Genomic DNA, 6,283 nt, shown 5'->3' with positions numbered 1-6,283 from the left:
GATCTAAAGCATAGAAATTTCAGAAACTGCTCTGAATTTTATTTCCTAAAATCCTTCCAGCAAACATTTCTATGACATCACAGGAGCTCCAAGCCCATATATATTTCTTATTTCTTTTACTTCTGATCACTTTCCACGAGATCATAAATAGCCAATCATCCAAAGGGTTTCCAGGCTCCTTATACTGGAGCATAGTGGTTGAATGCATGTAAGGGTTTATTTTTTTTCACTAAACACACTTCTTACTTTTTTCCAACTTAAGTTGTACAAATCTTAGTATGGGAAGAAGAGAGAGCGCAGTTGGCAGAAAGAATGTGTTGGGATGAAGTGGAATGCATTACAGGTCAATATCTATTTCTCCCTAGTTCCACTTCATGGGTAATAATTTCAATTACTGGATGTATGATTTTAACCAATTTATGTTAACTAGATATTCACTCATGAGAAACAGATAAATCTCTGTAATTTAATCAATTACCTACAACTTTATTATTTGTATTTTCTTAATCGGAGACGGCTTGAGTGTGACATTTCCTCATGAGTAGAACAGGTGAGCAGAAGTCTTTCTTGCTGTGTTTCATTTTTGTTTTTCCTAAACAACCCGCAGCTGGTTCTGCATGGGGTGTGGAGCACGTTGGCTGGCGTGGAATCTCCCTGGGGCTACCCTGCCCTGTCTACCTCGATTATCCACTGGTCCTGATCCTGTCTGTTGTCTTCCAGGTCCCCCTCAGTGACTCTCCATCATCAGGCTGCTCACTGTAATCATTCATCTCGTCCATATCCTGGATGACCTCATTGCCCTCTGAGTCTTCACTCTCCTCGTCTTAATTACCCTCCTCCTCCATCTTATCATAGTGTTCTGAGGCTGGCTTGCCAAGAGATACCAAGTTGCTGTCTTTCTGTGTGATGCTCTGGAGCTAGGCTTAGTGCTGCTGTTCCCGCAGCTGCAGCTCTCTCCTCCAGCCAGGATCCATCCAGATTCAACCAAAGTGTCTCAGGCACACGAGGCAAGAGCTAGGGCAATAAGGTAGACATGGCTCCTAAATAGCTGTTTGACCTTGGACGAGTCTCTTAACCCCTGAGAACCTCAGATTCATCATCACAGCAGGAAGCAGCAGGCTGCAGTGGTATCTTAGATTATGGCGTTTGCATGGTAGCAGGATGATAGCAAAGGTGAGGAATTTCCAGCTTCCTGCAGGAATGTGCAGTCTCAGCCCAGAGTTAAAGCACAAGGGAAAAGGTATGTGCATACGCTTTGATTCCACTGCTGGTTTTGTTACTGTTTGCAATCCTTTGCCAGCTATGTGGCCTTGGACAATCTTTTAGCCCATCTAAGGCTCTACTTCCTAGGCAGTGTGATGGGGAGAGGTATCTTCACTTATGTTCAGTGTCAGATATGTATCACATGTCTTTATACTCACATGTCACTCTTTCCTCCCAACAATTCTGTAAGACTAATTTTTAGCCTTAATATGAGAAAACTGAGGCTTAGAGAGATTAAAGAATTATCCCAAGATCCCATAGCTTACAGATAGCTGAGAAGGAAGTCAAACTCAGGTCTGACTGACTCTAAGACCATGTAAAAGATCATTTTTTTTTTCTTTACACCAATGCAGCCTACTGATATAGGATGTTGTGATATTCAAATGAATTTTTGTAAATTAAAGAACTCTTTAAAAAAGCAAAACATACAGAAAGATGTGATTGTAATACTTTAACTAACTTCATTTTTATTTTAGTAGGAAAGCAAAAAGTCTCAAGCCTTGTCCCAAAGATGCTGCCAGTCTGGCTGTGACAAAGCCTAATAAAACAGATAATGGATATACTATATCATATACATTTAGTTCATTGACCTAAGTATGTAGTAAGAGTGGCTGGGTTTGATTTTGTAAGAGATACAAAGATGAATAAAATAGGCTCCTTCCCTCAAGGAAAGAATATCATACTATAGTAAAGGTGATATGTAAAGAGCTTGTTGCAAAACAGGGCAGAATGAAATGAGTACAGAGAAAAAAAACACTGACTGAGCACACCAAGGAAGAGTCTACAGAGCATGTCGCTTTTCAGGGTCTTGAAAGATGGGCAGAGAATGTGAGAACACATTCCAGGCAGAGAAAAAAACGACTCCGAAGGCACAGAAGCATGAAGGCACACATGTGAAAAAGTTGAGTTTATGTAGTTACATCTGGGAAGGAAATGGTCCTGGAGAGGAAAAAATAGAAAGACTTACCACTTTAACTATAACTATTTAGTATTATTTGAGTTCTTTTCAACATGCCTGCTCCCGTGGTTTTTCTTTTCAATTTAAGTGATGTCATATCTGAAGGGAAAGAATGTGTTACACGGTACAATGGAAAAAAGTTGGAATAAAATTTTCTACTGCGTAATGTGCTAACTACAGGTGCCAACAGTAAAACCAAACAGGTTAGAAAAAAGCAGAGGGTTCCCAAAGAAGAAAATTTGTACAAAAGAAGCAGGGTTTGAGGTGGCCTTAAATAATAGGTTAGAGATGACTAGCTAGAGAGGAGGAAGAATTGAAAGAGAACTCGGATGATTTGTCATTTCAGTCATGCCTCCTTGCCTGACCCAGTTTGCCTGAGTGGAATTGTGCAAACAATCGTGGAACGTCTCTGCCACCACGAGTACATATCGCTGTGGTTAAGTTTAAAAACCCACGAAATGAAGCATGCTACAATGAAATAGAGTGTTTTTCAGTTTGTCTTTAAAGTTCCTCCTTAGTGATTTATATCTTCTCTCCAAAAGCTTAGAACAAATTTAAGTTCATCTCTTTCTTTTCTTTGCTCTCACATTTCAGTGTGAATGGTGAACGTATAAGTAGAAAATCTGGGAACCTATATTTGAGGTTTTTAAAGGATATTATGACATCATTCATTCTTTACAAACACACACAGGCACTTAATTAAAGTCTCTATTTTTCACTTCAATAATTACATTTGTGAACCTAAGTCCAAGTTTTTTGAGCATTGGCATAGTTCTATCCCTTTCCTAAGAAGAGGGTCAGAGTCTGCATAAGGGCCTTACCATCTGCAAAAGGCAAACCAACTGGATGGAAGACAGAGTCGACCTAAGAAAACCAACTTAGATGTTCCAGAGACAACTTTCTATATTACTGAGGTCTAGTTTTTGCCCTGGACACCACGACTCTGATTGTTCACTAGGAGAGAAACTCAGATTCAGATCCTTTTAATGAGTGAGTAAGAGAAAAGTTAGGTACTCTGAGGATTTCCCAAGTACACCTACTCAAAATTGAGAGACCTACTCAAAACATGGCTAACAGGGTACAGAAAATGCACACTCCTTACCTAACAGCTCAAATGTAGGTATCCCATAAAAGACATCTTTCTCCCTCAGTGTCCCATTCTTCCAGGACTCTTTTCCAAATCTCCCCACACATCCAATGGCATCACCCTCTGTCTTTCCCCCTATACCTAGAGTTCCATCTGGTGCCTTATCCAACTCTGGGTCCTGGGACCTCAGCAAGGTCTACAGTCCAAGTCAGCCTGGTCCAATTAGCAAAACAGAGTTCCTGACATGTAGTTCAAAGGGACCTTAAACACAGGGAACTAGTTACAAATGTGTTGGAAAAGATGCACAACCAAAATGGGTGATGAGAGAACCCTTAACGTTAGCAACAGCAGAAAGCTACTATCACCCCTCAGGCTGCAGGGATTTTAAAAAGAATATGAAATTACTAGAACCCTGGACTCAGGGATGCCTGATACGAACAAATACCACCAGGGGGTAAACTGAATGGTAAGCTGATACCACAAGAAAAGGCACAACCGTTACGTTAAACATCTCCCAAGTCAGAGTACAAGAGGGAGAATAGAACTCTGGCTTCTCGATTTTGCCTTCCAATTTTCTGCCAATTCCCTCCATTGGCCAAACCAAATGAAAACCAGCAGGGTTAATCCCTTGTGATACAGATCAGGAGAAGGCTGGCAATGGATCTGAGACCAAATACCCAATGACTGCCATAGTCCCCTTCTCATCCAGGACTGGAGATCAGGCAGGTATTTTATATCCCGTCTCCAGGAAGATGTCTGGGACCCACACAACCAGAATACCCTGGAGTAATATCTTTCATGAGCCTCTCTCTCTCTTTAAGTGACTGATTTTTCTCTCCCCAAGCAGCAACTGAGATATGCTGCAGAGCCTGACTTGTGGCAGTTGCTGAAGTCTCCTACCCAATTCTACCAGCCAGGAACCACGACCTAATCACAGATGTGGAATCTACTCTCTCACTGTAGAACTCAGCACCCTCATCTCTGGAGTAACTCTGAAGTCTTTGATGCCTTGTAGTGATTCACTGTGGAACTGGAGATCTTCCACTTCTTTTTCCAAGTCATATTGCATCTAATGGGGATAATCATCTTTAGCTGTCACAATAAAGATACCGAATTTTTAGTCATGATCTAACATAATAAAGGTTTATTTCTCATTTGCACAAAGACTGATGTGGGTCAGGATCTCTCCTCCATCTTTAAGCCAAGTTTTTAGGATTGCATGGCCTCCAAGGCAGCTCAGCACTGAGCTGCAGCTTCTGACAATCTCTAAGGAGACAGTCACTAAGGTCATTTACCAGCTTTGACAGGAGGCAAGATCCGAAGCCCACAAAGCTCTGCAGTCTGGCACCTCAGCCAGGAACAAGAATGGAGTAACAGAGCAGAGACAGGGGACTGGCAGCCCAGATTCACTGGCACCAAGATTCAGAACTATCCAGCAGCATCAGGGTCCAAACCTTGGTCATGTCAGCCTAAATCTCTTGTCGAAATTGATTCATATGTCGGGAGCATATCAACTACTTAGTCCTATCACTCACCCACCAGCCAAGCTGCTCAATGGTGCAGTGTCCACCCTGGCCATCACCTATGACTGATACTTCCTTTTAGAGATCAAGGCTGAGGCCATTTCAAAGCACATTGATACAACTTTTGGAACACAGATAAGTATATCATCAGGATTCCCCCTCTTCTTAGGGCGCCTGGTGTTTTTGTTCAAGAGGTAACAACAAAATAAAAACATAAACAACCAGAATGTTGAGCTCTTTCTCCGTTACAATCATAAAATGTGAAGTAGCTCTCTGCGTTCCTCTACCCACAAATGATCTCTGACCTCTTGAGCAAGAACCAGTAGTTAGTAAATTGATTTTCTAGGGCGCCTACAATGTGCCCATGAAGCTGAGGTATAGACAATGACCTATGTCACCTATGTCAGTAAAAGCATGTAATGATTTCATTTGATTTGGGAAATAGCCTAGCTCGGGTAATCCTTCATGAATAAATTATCTTGTATTATCTCTTAAGAAAGACTGAACTGAGTGGCCATAGGGAATGCTGTCCTCTCTCCTGACACGCAGACTCCCTGTATTTCATTTTTGACTTGTCCCGCATATGGCTATCACCCTCTTCTGGAGTGATTCCATTCTTCATTGAGATGGTATACTTTTTTTTCCTTATACACGTAGATAAAACTGCTCCAGCATATTTATCAATGGGTTTTCTGATTCTGTGAAGCATCTGGCAATCTGATCTCTTAGTCTGCCTATTTGACTTTTTTTCATTTAAAGCCAGTGTTTAGTTTTTAGTCAAAGTGCTGCACTCATAGCGATTAAAGACTCAAATAGTACTGAGTCATATAATGAAAAAGAGCAGACAGCCACTATTATCAGGTTTTTCTCTCCAGAGACAATCAATTTCAACTCTTTTGACTAGTTTTATGTGTTATTTACCTTTATATTTATAAACATGCTTGTATTATTTCTTTTACTCTCCAACTTTCATTTTCAAAATTTTCGAAGCCTCAGAAGCATTTAAAGAATGGTACCTTTCACTGAGATTCACCAGTCGTTAACATTTTGCAACAGCTGTTTATGCCTCTCTCTTTTGACTTAAGTATTTGGCTGTATGTTGCACATATTATGACACTTTACAACCAAATACTTAAGCAGATATATTCTAAAAAAAGGGTATGCTTGTTCCAAATGTCTTCCAGCTTTTGACAGTACTATTTAAGGAGCTCTCGGGCTCCATTAACACATCCGCAACTCAGAAATCAAACTGATGACCTAGTGGAATGTATCCATTGATCATTAGAGAATTTTTAATCCTATACTGCCTACTAGCACAAACCTGGTACATCTACTTGACACCATAGAATCTGAATATAGTTCCCTGCATTCCTCTACCTATAATATTCTCTTCCATGGAAATTATAAGTTCCATTTGTACTGCTTTCCTTCAACCTTCAGTGCCACATCTGC

At 40.7% G+C, this 6,283-nt stretch overlaps 1 pseudogene; it reads right to left on the bottom strand.

Annotated features, from left to right (window-relative positions):
• Window positions 1-292: 292 nt before the first annotated feature.
• LOC111166792 (anaphase-promoting complex subunit 15 pseudogene) lies at window positions 293-1,035 on the bottom strand (annotated as a pseudogene).
• Window positions 1,036-6,283: the final 5,248 nt, after the last annotated feature.

The sequence above is a fragment of the Delphinapterus leucas genome, chromosome 4, assembly GCF_059928025.1.
Source record: "Delphinapterus leucas isolate spDelLeu-1000000601 "Yukka" chromosome 4, BTC_Dleu_Yukka2, whole genome shotgun sequence".
NCBI classification, from domain to species: Eukaryota; Metazoa; Chordata; class Mammalia; order Artiodactyla; family Monodontidae; genus Delphinapterus; species Delphinapterus leucas.
The sequence above is the reverse complement of the archived record's forward strand: the minus strand, read 5'-3'. Positions and strand labels throughout refer to the sequence as shown.